At 35.8% G+C, this 15,010-nt stretch overlaps 1 protein-coding gene across 6 annotated transcripts in view; it reads left to right on the forward strand.

Moving 5' to 3' along the window:
• SHOC2 (SHOC2 leucine rich repeat scaffold protein) overlaps positions 1-15,010 on the forward strand; it is a 108,191-nt gene that overhangs the window by 24,915 nt on the left and 68,266 nt on the right. Inside the window, exon 2 of one of the 6 annotated variants that reach the window (XM_053207254.1) lies at positions 1,953-1,984. The exons of the other annotated variants lie outside the window; for them this stretch is intronic. The gene's annotated coding sequence lies outside the window, so the exon portion shown is untranslated. The remainder of the gene's footprint in view (positions 1-1,952; positions 1,985-15,010) is intronic. 6 annotated transcript variants of the gene reach the window in all.

Below are 15,010 nucleotides of genomic sequence, written 5' to 3' on the forward strand. Positions count from 1 at the left end.
ATCCCAAGCAACTCTACGTTGTGTGTGCAGAGCCCGAGGTGGGGCTTGAACTCAGGAAATGTGAGATCATGACCTGAACTGAAATCAAGAGTCAGATGCTTAACTGACTGAGCTACCCAGGTGCCCTGGCATCTTGTTTTTCAAGAGAAATGTGAATTTATTTTCTTCACTTAATGACTCTATTAAAAGAAATATGGTTGAAAAATCTTAATAGCTGGTGGGCAAGCTTTCTTCTAGTCTCTGATTTGAACATAATCTTGTATTCATTTGACCTTGTTCTGTTTTACCTATCCATTAGCAAGAGCAGGATGACTGCTTGGAGAAACTAGGTATTTTTTTTTTTCATTCCGTTCCTTCTGTATGTTGGAATGTATTACTTTCTTAGCTTCAAATACAAATACATTCTAATAGCCTTATAGAAAATTTTAATGCCTGATTATTGGAGATTTCAGGGTTTAGTCTTTGTTATTCCAGTTACTCTGGTGTTTTTTAAATCTTAAATTTTTAATAATTTTGTAAAATTCTATCTGTTTTAATGCTGATCTAGGTTTACTAAATATTTGTAGTTTGAGCACTTGAAACGCTATGAGATGTTACAGATATTCCTTAGAAATGGTTTTTTGATCCAAATGTATTGGGAAATCTTGTATATTCTCTATCAGAGGGTACTTTTTTTTTTTTTTAATTTATTCATTTTTGAGTGAGAGACAGCATGAGCAGGGGAGGGGCAGAAAGAGAAGGGAGACACAATCTGAAGCAGGCTCCAGGGTCTGAGCTGTTAGCACAGAGCCCAACGTGGGGCTTGAACTCACAAATTGCGAGATCATGACCTGAGCTGAAGCCAGACCCCCAACCAACTGAGCCACCTAGGTGCCCCCACGGAATACATTTTCATATCAAAAACAGATCATTTCTGCTGTAAGGACAACAGTATAATTATGTTTGAAACACATCTTATCCTAACTATAAGCCTGTTTGACCATGGAAGTAAATGTTGTAGAAATACATTTTGAGAAATACTAAGAATATAAATACGTTGTTAGGGTATTCCAAAACGTCTGTTTGCATGATGATTATTACCTGTAGTCATGGGGACCTAATGAACTTTTTAATAGGGATAAATTGTAAGTGCTGTCTCACCTTGTAAATCTACTCAACACAATTACAATAGTACCTTTACAGTAATCTTCAGGGTTTGTTTTTTGACTTGGACATTATGTTAGAATTGGTCTTCCAGTCTGAAAGTACTTCTTGAGTACTACTGTGTGTCGAACACCCAGTATTGGTCCTTGGAACTACTTCCTGCTGACTTAGCAGTAGGAGTTTTAGAGCCTTAAGGTACCTGTGAGATCATGTAGCCCCTAAACTCATTTTTCAGATGAAAAAACTGAGGCCTTTAAACGTAGCCATGCTCAGGTCAAACTAATTAATCAAGGGTTTTGGAGACCAAACGTTACAGCTCCAGATCTTTTGGTCTTTTTTTGACTACATTTTCTTTTCAATATATTACTTTTAATCACATTCCTTTTAAGATTGAGATTAGTAAGGAGATATATCCATTTAACATGAGAATTTGGGTTAGATTATAAGGTGGGTAAAATTTAATATAGATAGAACTTCCCAAGTAAGTCTCTGGACATCTAGGTCTCGCTTCACATATCTGAATTATTCTTTCTTTTAGTTAAGGGAAAAAAATAGTTTTAAAGTAAGCATGTACTGTTAGTGTTATTACTAAGGACTAATTAGTGCTAGTTTTTAATAATTGGTGCCTAGGTCAAGGATGCAGGAGTCAGGTTCTTTTCTAAATTGATCTGCATAATCACTTCCTAGTGGTCAGTTATGGAAACATTTATTTATATGTTCTATTAATCGAAAACTGGACCTAAATGACTATAGAATTTAACATACTGAGTTTAAATTATAAAATATATTCTTTTTGTCATACTTTTCAGGAAGATACCACTCAGTAGAAAATGAACTCAAGGTAATGTGAATTATGCATTAAGACATATATTATGGGGAGAAATTTCTCTTTTAAAAGTCAGTAAAGTACTAGTGTGGTCTATAGAATTAGGTGTTAGATGAGGGGAGAAAGAATTTTTTTAAGATATTTAGATTTTCTGTATTTTGTTGGCTCTTTTTAGTCAGCATTTCCTCAGACTATAGAAAGCAGTCCTATCTTTTCACGTCTTGTTCTGTCAAAAATGTTCCTTGGTTCATGTTTATTTACATCATTATTTATACTTATTATAGACATGGGTTAAGACATGGGTTTTGGAATCAGAACTTTGTTAGTCTTATGACTGCTTTATGATCTGTGTGATCTTTAATAAGTAATTTGATTGTTCTTGAGCCTCATTTCTTTTTCTGTAAGTGGGGATTAATCTGCCTCAGAATTGTTGCAAGGACTGAGTGAGAAAACAGCTAAAAGCACCTAGTACAGTGCCTGGTATGTAGTAAGTACTCAGTAAATATTATCTCTTGTTGCTCATGATGTTGTTGTCAGATTCACACCAGAGTGTGGCAAATAATTTAACTTCCATAAATCTTGGTTGACTCCTCTGTTAATGGGAAGAATACTTTGGGTGCTTACTTCACAGTTATTTTGGAAATCGAATGTGATTACATGATAGCAGTTATAAACTCTCAACCTATCTGAGCTGAGGTAACAAATCTTATACCATTAGGACCAAACAGGTAAAAACAGGGAATGGAAATCTGCCTTTTGGGAAAGAGTTTAGCTGAGGGCTTCAAGACATACCTTATTCCCTTCTACTCCCTTCTTCCCTACCCACCCCCCACCCCTACATCACTCCCAATTTTCTTTTCCAGATAGAGGGATAAGCACTTAAATGAACAGTGTGGGATATATATATATATATATATATATATATTTTTTTTTTTAATCTTCTTTGTTCTTAAACAGATGTGTAACTCTCACATAAATTACAAACTTTCTTCTAACAAAGACCCCCCCCCAAACTTATGTTAAGAAGCCATACTTTCTGAAAAGCTTTACTTGAATCATATGCCCACCAGCCATCCATTAGGTGTTCATTTCTCTGTATCCTTACTGCAATGTTTTGTATTTTCCTCAATTTCATATATTATTTCTTATTGTATTTTTTAAGATAAGTTTTTTATTTTATTTTTAATTTTTTTTAAGTTTATTTATTTTTGACAGAGACAGTGCGAGCATGAGCTGGGGAGGGGCAGAGAGAGAGAGAGGGAGACACAGAATCCGAAGCAGGCTCCAGGCTCCAAGCTGTCAGGACCAGAGCCTGACACGGGGCTCGAACTCACGAGCTGTGAGATCATGACCTGGGCCGAAGTCAGAGTCTTAACCGACTGAGCCATCCAGGTGCCCCTCTTATTGTATTTTTAAATGCATGTTCTTCTGATGACTAGTAAAGATAATTTTCTAGATCTTTCATATAGCCAAAGGTAGGACTCAGAATCCATTTACTTTTATTTTTATTTTTTATACTTCTTTAGTTTTTTACCTTCTTAAATTTATATCCAAGTTCCATATAGTGCAGTAATGATTCCAGGAGTAGAATCCATTGATTGATCCCCCACATATAATACCCAGTGCTCATCCCAACAAGTGTCCTCCTTAATGTCCCTTGCCCCTTTAGCCCATCCCCCCACCCACAATCCCTCCAGCAAACCTCTGTTTGTTCTCTGTATTTAAGAGTCTGTTATGTTTTGTCCCTCTTCCTGTTTTTACATTATTTTTGCTTCCCTTCTCTTATGTTCATCTGTTTTGTATCTTAAATTCCACATCTGAGTGAAGTCATATATTTGTCTTTCTCTGACTAATTTCGCTTAGCATAATACACTGTAGATCCATCCACATTGTTGCAAATGGCAAGATTTCATTCTTTTTGATTGCCAAGTAGTATTACACTGTGTGTGCATGTGTGTGCGCGCACATACACACAACACATCTTTATTCATCAGTAAATGGGACACTTGGGTTTTTTCCATACTTTACCTATTATTGATAGTGCTGCTATAAACATTGGGGTGCATGTGCCCCTTCGAAACAGCACATCTGTATCCTTTGGATAATACCTAGTAGCGTAATTGCTGGGTCATAGGGTAGTTCTATTTTTAATGTTTTGAGGAAGCTCCATACTGTTTTCCAAAGTGGCTGTACCAGTTTGCATTCCTACCAGCAATGCAAAAGGGGTTCCTCTTTCTCCGCATCCTCGCCAACATCTGTTGTTCCTGAGTTGTTAATGTTAGCCATTCTGACTGGTTTGAGGTGGTATCTCATTGTGGTTTTGATTTGTATTTCCCTGATGATGAGTGATGTTGGGGATCTTTTCATGTGTCTGTTAGCCATCTGGATGTCTTCTCTGGAAAAGTGTCTATTCATGTCTTTTGCCCATTTCTTCACTGGATTATTTGTTTTTTGGGTGTTGAGTTTGAGAAGTTCTTTATAGATTTTGGATACTAACCCTTTATCTGATATGTCATTTGCAAATATCTTCTCCCATTCTGTCAGTTGCCTTTTACTTTTGCTGATTGTTCCCTTCGCTGTACAGAAGCTTTTTATTTTGATGGGGTCCCAGTAGTTCATTTCTGCTTTTGTTTCCCTTGCCTCTGGAGACGTGTTGACTAAGAAGTTGCTGTGGCCAAGATCAAAGAGGTTTTTGCCTGCTTTCTCCTCGAGGATTTTGATGGTTTCCTGTCTTACATTTAGGTCTTTCATCCATTTTGAGTTTATTTTTTGTGTATGGTGCAAGAAAGTGGTCCAGGTTCATTCTGCATGTCGCTGTCCAGTTTTCCCAGCACCATTTGCTGAAGAGACTGTCTTTTTTTGCATTGGATATTCTTTCCTGCTTTGTCAAAGATTACTTGGCCCTACATTTGTGGGTCCATTTCTGGGTTCTCTATTCTGTTGCATTGATCTGAGTGTCAGCTTTTGTGCCAGTCCTATACTGTCTTGTTGATTACAGCTTTGTAATACAGCTTGAAGTCTGGGATTGTGATGCCTCCTGCTTTGGTTTTCTTTTTCAAGGTTGCTTTGGCTGTTTGGGGTCTTTTCTGGTTCCATGCAAATTTTAAGATAGTTTGTTCCAGCTCTGTGAACAATGCTGGTGTTATTTTGATAGGGATTGCATTGAATTCGTAGACTGCTTTGGGTAGTATTGACATTTTAACAATGTTTGCTCTTCCAATCCATGAGCCTGGAATATTTTTCCACTTTTTTGTGTGTGTGACGTCTTCAATTTCTTTCATAAGCTTTCTCTAGTTTACAGTGTATAGATTTTTCACCTCTTTCATTAGATTTATTTCTAGGTATTTTATGGTTTTTGGTGCAATTGTAAATGGGATCGATTCGTTGATTTCTCTTTCTGTTGCTTCATTGTTGGTGTATAGGAACACAACCGATTTCTGTGCATTGATTTTATATCCTGCAACTTTGCTGATTCATGGATCAGTTCTAGCAGTGTTTTTGTGGAATCTTTTGGGTTTTCCATGTAGAGTATCCTGTCATCTGCGAAGAGTGCAAGTTTGACCTCCTCCTGGCCATTTTGGATGCCTTTTATTTCCTTGTGTTGTCTGATTGCTGAGGCTAAGACTTCCAATACTGTGTAGAATAACAGTGGCAAGAGTGGACATCCCTGTCTTGTTCCTGACCTTAGGGGGAAAGCTCTCAGTTTTTCCCCATCAAGGATGATATTAGTGTTGGGTCTTTCATATATGGCTTTTATGATCTCGAGGTATGATCCTTTTATCCATACTTTCTTGAGGGTTTTTATCAAGAAAGGATGCTGTATTTTGTCAAATGCTTTTTCTGCATCTATGGAGAGGATCATGTGGTTCTTGTCCTTTCTTTTACTGATGTGATGAATCACATTGATTTAACCAGGCCTGCATCCCAGATATAAATCCTACTTGGTCATGGTAAATAATTCTTCTAATGTATTGTTGGATCCGGTTGGCTAATATCTTGTTGAGGGTTTTTGCATCCATGTTCATCAGGGAAATTGGTCTATAATTCTGCTTTTTAGCGGGGTCTTTGTCTGGTTTTGGAATCAAGGTAATGCTGGCTTCATAGAAAGAGTTTGGAAGTTTTCCTTCCATTTCTATTTTTTGGAACAGCTTTAAGAGAATAGGTGTTAACTCTTCCTTAAATGTTTGGTAGAATTCCCCTGGAAAGCCATCTGGCCCCGGACTCTTGTGTTTTGGGAGATTTTTGATTAGTAATTGAGTTTATTTACTGGTTATGGGTCTGTTCAAATTTTCTATTTCTTCCTGTTTCACTTTTGGTAGTTTATTGTTTCTAGAAATTTGTCCATTTCTTCCAGATTGCCCATTTTATTGGCATGTAATTGTTCATAATATTCTTTTATTATTATTTCTGCTGTGTTGGTTGTGATCTCTCCTCTTTCATTCTTGGTTCCTTTTTGTTTTTGATCAAACTGATTAGTGGTTCATCCTTTTTTTTTTAATATATGAAATTTATTGTCAAATTGGTTTCCATACAACACCCAGTGCTCATCCCAAAAGATGCCCTCTTCAATACCCATCATCCACCCTCTCCTCCCTCCCACCCCCCATCAATTTATCCATTTTGTTAATTCTTTCAGAGTACCAGCTTCCAGTTTCATTGATCTATTTTTTTTTATTGGTTTTGATGGCATTGATTTTTGCTCTAATATTTATGATTTCCTGTCTTCTGCTGGTTTTGGGTTTTATATGCTGTTTTTTTCCCCCCAGCTCTTTAAGGGGTAAGGTTAGGTTGTGTATCTGAGACCTTTTTTCCTTCTGTACATAGGCTTGGATTGCTATATACTTTCCTCTTATAACCAAAATGGCAGTAATTTCTTAAAGTTTAATGCAATGTAGATTTTAAAACTATTATCATTGAAGTTTCCCCCCTTTTTATTTAGAAGTGGTAAACTCATAGGAAGTTGCAAAAATAGTACTTCACTCAGGTTCCCCCATTGTTGGCATTTTATATAATTGTAGTGCATTGTCAAAATAGGAAGTTGACATTGATATATTATTTTTTACTAGACGATAGACCTTACTCATTTTTTTGCCATTTTTTTAGGTATTCATTTGGGTGTGTCCATAATTCTGTGATTTTAAATCCCATGTATAGAGTCCTACAAGCACAGTCAAGATATAGACTGGTTTCATTATCACAAAGGAGCTCCCTCTCCACCTTGTCCTATCCTGACAATTACTGTTCTGTTCTCTATTTGTATAATTTTTCATTTGAAAAATCTTGTATACATGGAATTACAAAGTTTGTAACCTTTTGAGATTGACTTCATTAAGCATAATACCCTTGAGATCCATTCAGGTTATTGAATGTATCAGTAGTTCATTCCTTTTTGTTGCTGAGCAGTGTTATTACATTGTGTTGAATATATCAGAGTTTGTTTAACCATTCACCCACTGAAGGAGATTTGGCTTGATTCTTTTTTTTTTTTTTTTTTTGCCATTACAAATAAATATTATGGGGCGCCTGAGTGACTCAACTGGTTAAGCGTCCCACTCTTGATTTTGGCTCAGGTCATGGTCTTGCAATTTGTGGGATTGAGCCTTGCTTTGGGCTCTTGCACTGACAGCGCGGAGCCTAATTGGGATTCTTTTCTCCCCCTCTCTATGCCCCTCTCCTGCTCATGTTCTCTGTCTCTCTCTCTCAAAATAAATAAAAATGAACATTAAAAAAATTCAAATATTATTGACATTTGGTGTGCAGTTTTTTGCATGTATGTGTGAACATAAATATGTTTCTGGGGTAAATGCCAGAGTGAAATTTCTGGGTCATATATGGTAAGTGTACAGTTAATTTTATAAGTAACTACTAAACTGTTTCTTCACATACCTGGTTTCTCTGCATCCTTGTTAGCATTTGGTATTACCACATTTTAAGGTACTCTGATAGGTGTGTAGTGATACTGGTTTTAATTTGCATTTGCCTAATGACCAATGATGTTGAACATTTTATTTTTGCCATTTTACCATCTGTATTTCCTCTTTGGCCAAAGGTTTGTTATGTATCTTTGCTCATTTTTTAATTGGGTTGTTTTTTTAATGTTGTTTTGAGAGTTCTTTATGTGTTTGGATTAAGTCAGCAAATTCGACTGTGTGGTTTGCAAATATTCTCCCATAGTTTATCTTTACATCCTACTAACAGGGTCTTTTGCGGTGTGAAATTTTTAAATTTTAATGAAGTGGGATTTATGAGTTTTTTCTTTTATAAATTGTGCTTTTTATGACTTACACCTGTCAAATCTAGGCCCCAAAGATTTTCTCATTTGTTTACCTCTCAAAGTTGTTAGGTTTATATTTTACTATCCGTGATTTTGAATTAACTTATTTAATTTACTTTCTAATTATTGAATTAAGTTTTTATCAGTGAGATTTAGTGTGAGGCTCTTTCTCCCTTTTTCACTTATCCTATGAATGTCTGAGTTCATCTAATGAACTTTTCATTCTGTTAAAATAAAATTCATTGATCTGTCTTGTACTTTGAATGGATCTTTTATCCATGTGTGGTTTTTAAGTAATCATACATTAAGTAATCATAAATGATTTTAAATAATCATACATTAAGTAATCATGTATGATTTTAAGTAATTATACATTAAGTAATTAACTGGAAGATACTGGTTTATTGAGTTATACAGATTTTCTAAATGTTGATACCTTTTATTCTCGAGTATTTTAAAAAATCCACATTTGTTAATAAGGTCACTTTTTTTTTAAAGAAAAGTCTTTAAATTGAGAAATTGAGTAGCTTTTCAAATTCGTGGTAAAGGATACGTATTTTCAGAGTTCTGATTTTTGTTTTAAGGTGTAATTTTATCATTGGGTACAAATATACTCGGTTTTCTGTGCAGTGACAGACTTGATTTTCGAGAAAATCTTTGTCAGATACCCAGTCTAAACCCCAGATACACATTCCCCTTTGCCTGCTCAGTCTCTGACTTCCTTTGCCAGGGAATTGGATCCCCTCTCTTGTGATACTCTTCTCATCTGCTTGGGCTTCTAATTTCCCTTGTGTTTTTTTGCTCTGACCCATAGATAATTTAGGAGGGTGATTTTTAATTTCTACATATATGTAAATATTTCAAATGTTTCTGTTGATTTTTTATTTTATTCAGTTGTACTTGGACAGTGTACCTTCCTTTTTATTTATTGAGACTTTAATAATGTGATTTGTCCTGGAGGATATTTCATGTTCACTTGAACAGTCTATATTTTGCTGTTGTTGGGTGGAATGTTGATAAATTTCTCTTAGGACTAGTTGGCTTATAGTGGTGTTCAAGGTTTCTGTTTTCTTGCTTAGATCCTGTCTAGTTCTATTATTGAAAGAGTATTGAAGTCATTATTATTGTTAAATCATCTATTTCTTCAGTTCTGTCAGTTAATGTATTTTGGTGCTCTATTAGGTGCATATATGTTTATAATTGTTACATTTTTTCATGGGTTTACCCTTTTTTTGGTTATAAAATGCTCTTTGTCTTTAGTAGTTTTTTAAAAATGTTTATTTTTGAGAGAGAGAGAGAGAGAGAGAGCAAGTGAGCATGGGTGAGGGGCAGACAGGGATATAGGGGACCTGAAGCGGTCTCCTCACTGACAACAGTGAGCTCGACATGGGGCTTGAACCCACGAACTATGAGATCATGACCTAAGCTGAAGTTGAATGCTCAAGTAATTGAGCCACCCAGGCATCCCTCTAGTAGTAATTTTTGTCTTAAAGTCTATTTTGTCTGATAATAGTGTAGCTGCTTCAACTCCATTTTGGTTACTGTTGTCATGGTATACCATTTTTTGTCCTTTTACTGTTAATTTATGTTTTTTAGTCTATAGTGTCTTATAGACAGCATATAGTTAGATCACTTTTTTTCCCATCTATTCTACCAACTTCTGCCTTTTAATTTGAGAGTTTATTCCATTCACAGTTAATGTAATTATTGGTAAGGTATAATTTACATTTGCCACTTCACTTTGTTTTTTGTGTCTCATCTTTTTTCTCTATTTCTTCATTACTGACTTCTTTTGTGTTAACTAGATATTTTCTAGAGTACTGTTTTAATTTCTTTGTGATTCTTAGTGGTCGTCCTACAAAATTAATGCCTTAAATCATAAGAATCTAGTTCTGATTAATATCAAGTTAATTTCAATAGTGTACGAAAACTTTGTGTCTGTATACCTCCACTCCCTCCTCCTTTTGTTGTTTATTATCATAAATGTTATATCTTTATACACATTGTGTGCCCATCAACACAGATGTACAGGTATTGTGTATGAGGTTTTGTTTTTGTTTTTGTTTTTTTGGTGGAGCCAGAAGTAGAGCCACATGTGTTTATTTAGTTTTTATTTAAATTACAGTTAGTTAATGTAAAAGGTAGTATTCATTTCAGGTATATAATGTAGTGACTCAACGTTTCCATTCATCTTGTCTTAAATTTTGTCTTAAATTGGATAGGAGAAAAAAGCTACAAGCAAGAAATACATTTATGTGGTTCTTTATATTTATTTTTGTAGTTAATTTTACTGGTGACCTTTAGTTCTTCATTTGTATTTGAACTACTGTCTAGTGTTTTTTCATTTAAGCCTGAAGGAGTTACTTTAGTATTTCTTGTAGGACAGGGCAGCAACTAATGCTGTCAGTTTTGATTATCTGGGAATGTTTTAAGTTCATCTTCATTAAAGAATAATGCTAGATAAAGAACTCTTGATTGATGGTTTTTTATTTCTTTCAGAACTACCTTCTGACCTCCATATTTTTTGATGAGAAATCTGTTAATCTTATTATCTGTTACACATAATGAGTTATTTCTCTTGCTGCTTTCAAGATTTTCTTTGTCATTTTGTCATTTAGCAGTTTGGTAATGGTGCCTATGTGTAGATTTCTTTGAATTTATCATACGTGGAGTTTTTAAGCTTCTTGGAGGTATGGATTAATGTGTTTCTTCAAAATTGGAAAGGAACTTTTAGCCATTATTTCTTCTAATATTTCTATGACTTTCTCTTGTCTCTTTCTCCGTCTCTCAGTAAAAATGTGTTGGCTCACTTGACGGTGTTGGACAGATTTCTGATGCTCTGTTCATTTTTATTCATTTTTTTTTCCTCTTTCTGGCTGGATAATTCAATTGACCTATCTTGACGTTCACTGTTTCTTCTGCCTTCTTATACCCGTTGTTGAACCTTTATAGTGATTTTTTCATTTCGGTTATTGTACTTTCAATATCAGATTATGTTTGATTTTTTCCCCCCAAATAATTTTCATCTTTTTATTCATATTCTGTATTACGTGAGACATTTTGTTGAAAAATTACATTTGGACGTTTTAAATAATAAATGAACATTTAAATTATATGAACTGTTTAAATACAGAGGTTTAAATAACAAAACATGGCAACTATGGAGATTTTGTCTTTTCCCCAGGGTCTATTTTTGTTGCTGCTTGTTGTGGTGGTCGTTGGTTTAGTGACTTTTCTGAACTAAATCATTTGTGTGTGGCAACTGAAGTCTCTACTTGTTTAGCTTCGTGGTTAGCTAATGATTGAACAGATATGTCTTTAAATGCCTGGAACCAAAGAACTCTGTTGTTGGGGATGTACCTTCAGCACTCAACCAGGCATTTGACCTCTCTGCCTTAGCCTTTACTTCCTGTTTGTGCAGGGCCCCTCAGTTAAAAGAGCTTGGGGCCTTCTCAGGTTTTTCCTGAGCTTATACACAACCTTGGACGTGCACACTAACTTAAGCATGTACTTCTAGATTCCCTGGAATGTGTTGGAAGTTTTCCAAGTCCCATGGTATCTCAATCCTAGTTTTTAAGAACTTTTGGATTAGTCTGGTGTTTGCCCCACATGTTAGCCACCACCTCAAGCAGCTGTGAGTATGAAACACTTGCCTATAAATGTTTTCAACAACACTTCTTTTGGGGAAAATATCTTTTGCACTGGGCAAGCTGAATTAAGTCAAATATAGATAGCATTGCAAGTGGTATCTTTCTGGGAGCTACCAGACAGGCCTAATAGTAATAATTTGGGGAGAATGAAGCTTTCAGTGACCTCCAGCTTTGTTTTGCTCCCTCTGATGGCAGCTAGGCTGCGCTGGGAATATGGGCTATAATTTTTCAAGGCTGCCATCTATTTAGAGAGCAGGGAATGGGACTAGGACAAGTTAAAATGTCACAAAACTTGTTCTTGCTGAGAGTCAGTCCTTCCTTCCTTTCTTCCTTCCTTCCTTCCTCCCTCCCTCCCTCCCTCCCTCCCTCCCTCCCTCCCTTCCTTCCTTCCTTCCATTTCTAAAAGCACCCTGGGGCAAACTTTTGGTTAATTTTGAGAGTTCTGATAAAGTTGATTCCAAATGTTTTTGCCAGTTTCCCCATTGATTTTGTGGGGGATTGAATTTTTGGAGGTACTCACTGCTATTTTATTTTCTCTGATGTTACCTCCATTTGGGCTCTGACATCTTACACTGACAGGCCTCCATATTTAGATGTGGCCCCAACCCTCCAGATAATTTAAAGGTTATTGTCCTAAAAATTCAAGGATATGACAGAGTTATAAATGGTGGAAACATGCTCATTAAATATATAGGCAGCACAATACTTAGTAAGGTACTAAACTGTGGGTTTTGTAGAGTCACCTGTAAGAGCTTCATTTGCTGTCCAGTCCATATGTGCCTAATTGCCTAAAGTGACTTATCTGGATACAACAAATGTTTTACAATCCATTTCTTTAAGACCGCTCTGTCTTTTTAGATACAACTACTTGCAACTCTGCCTCTCAGCCTTGTGGCCTTTGACACTTTTGCTGGTTTTATATCTTTGTGTTTCACAAGGTACTCCTTGTCCTAAAGAATGTTGAAATTAAGGTATAAAAAATTACCTTTAAGATTCCTTACAGTTTGAAAAATTTTCTTACCTGTGTGAAAGATTATTTTTAATCTTGTATAAAATGAAGTTTTTAAGACTTAAATTTCCCTTCTTTGGTTAGGTTTAGATTATTTGCTTTTATTGCCTTATATTACCATTATTGTGATGACTTTTATGTTTAGGAAAAATAGAAGAAAAGATTTGGCTCTAGAAAAATCTTTTAATAATAAAGTATTCTTTTTAATGAATACATATTATCAGTAAAATATATTAAGTAGCTTACTTTTGTGAGATGTCAGATGTAATTGTAGCCTGTTTGTTAATTGAAAGAAAAGGTTTTAGTTGACCTGCAAAATTAGACATCTGGGTTGCCTTTTTAGGTGAGCTTGGAACTTTGTTCAGAGATTAAGAAAACAAGATACTCATTGGGTCCTTCTTTTCTTCATCCACCTATTCTTAAATGTTTATCTTCCCCAGAGTACCAGTATTTTCTCATTTTTGAAAAAAAAATTTTTATGTTTATTCATTTTTGAGAGAGAGAGGCAGAGTGTGAGCAGGTGAGAGCCAGAGAGAGAGGGAGACACAGAATCTGAAGCAGGCTCCAGGCTCTGAGCTGTCAGCACAGAGCCCGACGCGGGGCTCAAACTCATGAACTGTGAGATCATGACCTGCGCCGAAGTCAGATACTTAACCGACTGAGCCACCCAGGCGCCCCAGTATTTTCTCATTTTATATGCCCTCTGTGGATTTTCTATTCTCAAACCTTCAGGTGCCATTATGCTATTGATACCAAAGCCATAAGCTTATTTTTAGCCTAGACCTTTCTGTTTTATTCTAAATCCTGTTTTCAGGTGTAGAGTAGATGTTTTCACGGGATCCTCAGTAGAAGTTTGTTCACAATTTTACAGGTTTTCCTTTCTGGTTCCCTAACTTGGATAATCACGCTACATGTATCTGGTTATTTAAGCCAGCAGTTTGACATTACTGTGGATCTCTTCCCATTCATGGGGAATGGGGAGGATTACTCCCATTCATCTCCAACTGGTTTCATTCATTCTGTCTCAAAAATGTCTCTTGAGTTATTCTCGTCATCTGCTATTACCTCTGGTTTTAGTTTAAATCAGTGGTTCTCAGGTGCCTCAGATCTAATGTCCCATTTATATAACAAATTATTTTGTAATACTTCCTTTACTATACTGAAACGGTGGTAACCTACATAATTAAAAAAAATCCATGTAATTGATTAATTGAAGGGAGAAATGAAAGAAAATACACCTTTTGTTTGTCAATATGAAAATGCTCAGGCACAATACTAGAAAATAATGAACAAAAAGCTTGTACATTTAACAGTTGGAAACTTATTTGGGAGGGTTGTGTTGGTGACTCAAATGCGAAGATCTGTATGGGTGTGTGATGGTCAGAAATAATAAAAAATGAAATTCTTGAAGTTCTAAGCTAAACACAGTAACTTTCCTTCTAGACTGTAGACATTGTTTTCATTCCTGAAAAGTGAAAAAATTTAGAGTTTATATGTAAAATGGTTAGGTTCTAGGGGTGCCTGGCTGGCTCAATTGGTAGAGCATGCAACTTTTGATCTTGGGGTCATGAATTCAAGTCCCACATTGGGCATAGAGATTACTTTAAAAAATGGAGTTAGGTTCTAAGCATTAAAAATTATAAATAAGTGTTTCACCTAGGTATGCATACCTGATGAGAATTTAAAGGTTGTGCAGCGTGCAGAGATGGTTCTTCATACCTCCACACCCTGGCCCGTAATGCCAGCCACACTTCCCTAAACAGTGAGACAATGAACCTATAAATTTCAAAATACTCTTATTAAAAGTTGTTGAATTTATCATTATGTTTGGCATGGCTTCATTTCATGGTTTCCAGATTTGGTCCTGCATTGGAATCACCTTGAAAACTCTTTCAGCATACAGGTTGCTGTTTTCTACCTCAGATACTTATTTTGATAGCATTCTTGGATTAGGGTTTAGGATTTCTTTTTTTTTTTTTTTTTCCAACGTTTATTTATTTTTGGGACAGAGAGAGACAGAGCATGAACGGGGGAGGGGCAGAGAGAGAGGGAGACACAGAATCGGAAACAGGCTCCAGGCTCTGAGCCATCAGCCCAGAGCCTGACGC

This window comes from Acinonyx jubatus, chromosome D2 (genome assembly GCF_027475565.1).
Source record: "Acinonyx jubatus isolate Ajub_Pintada_27869175 chromosome D2, VMU_Ajub_asm_v1.0, whole genome shotgun sequence".
NCBI classification, from domain to species: Eukaryota; Metazoa; Chordata; class Mammalia; order Carnivora; family Felidae; genus Acinonyx; species Acinonyx jubatus.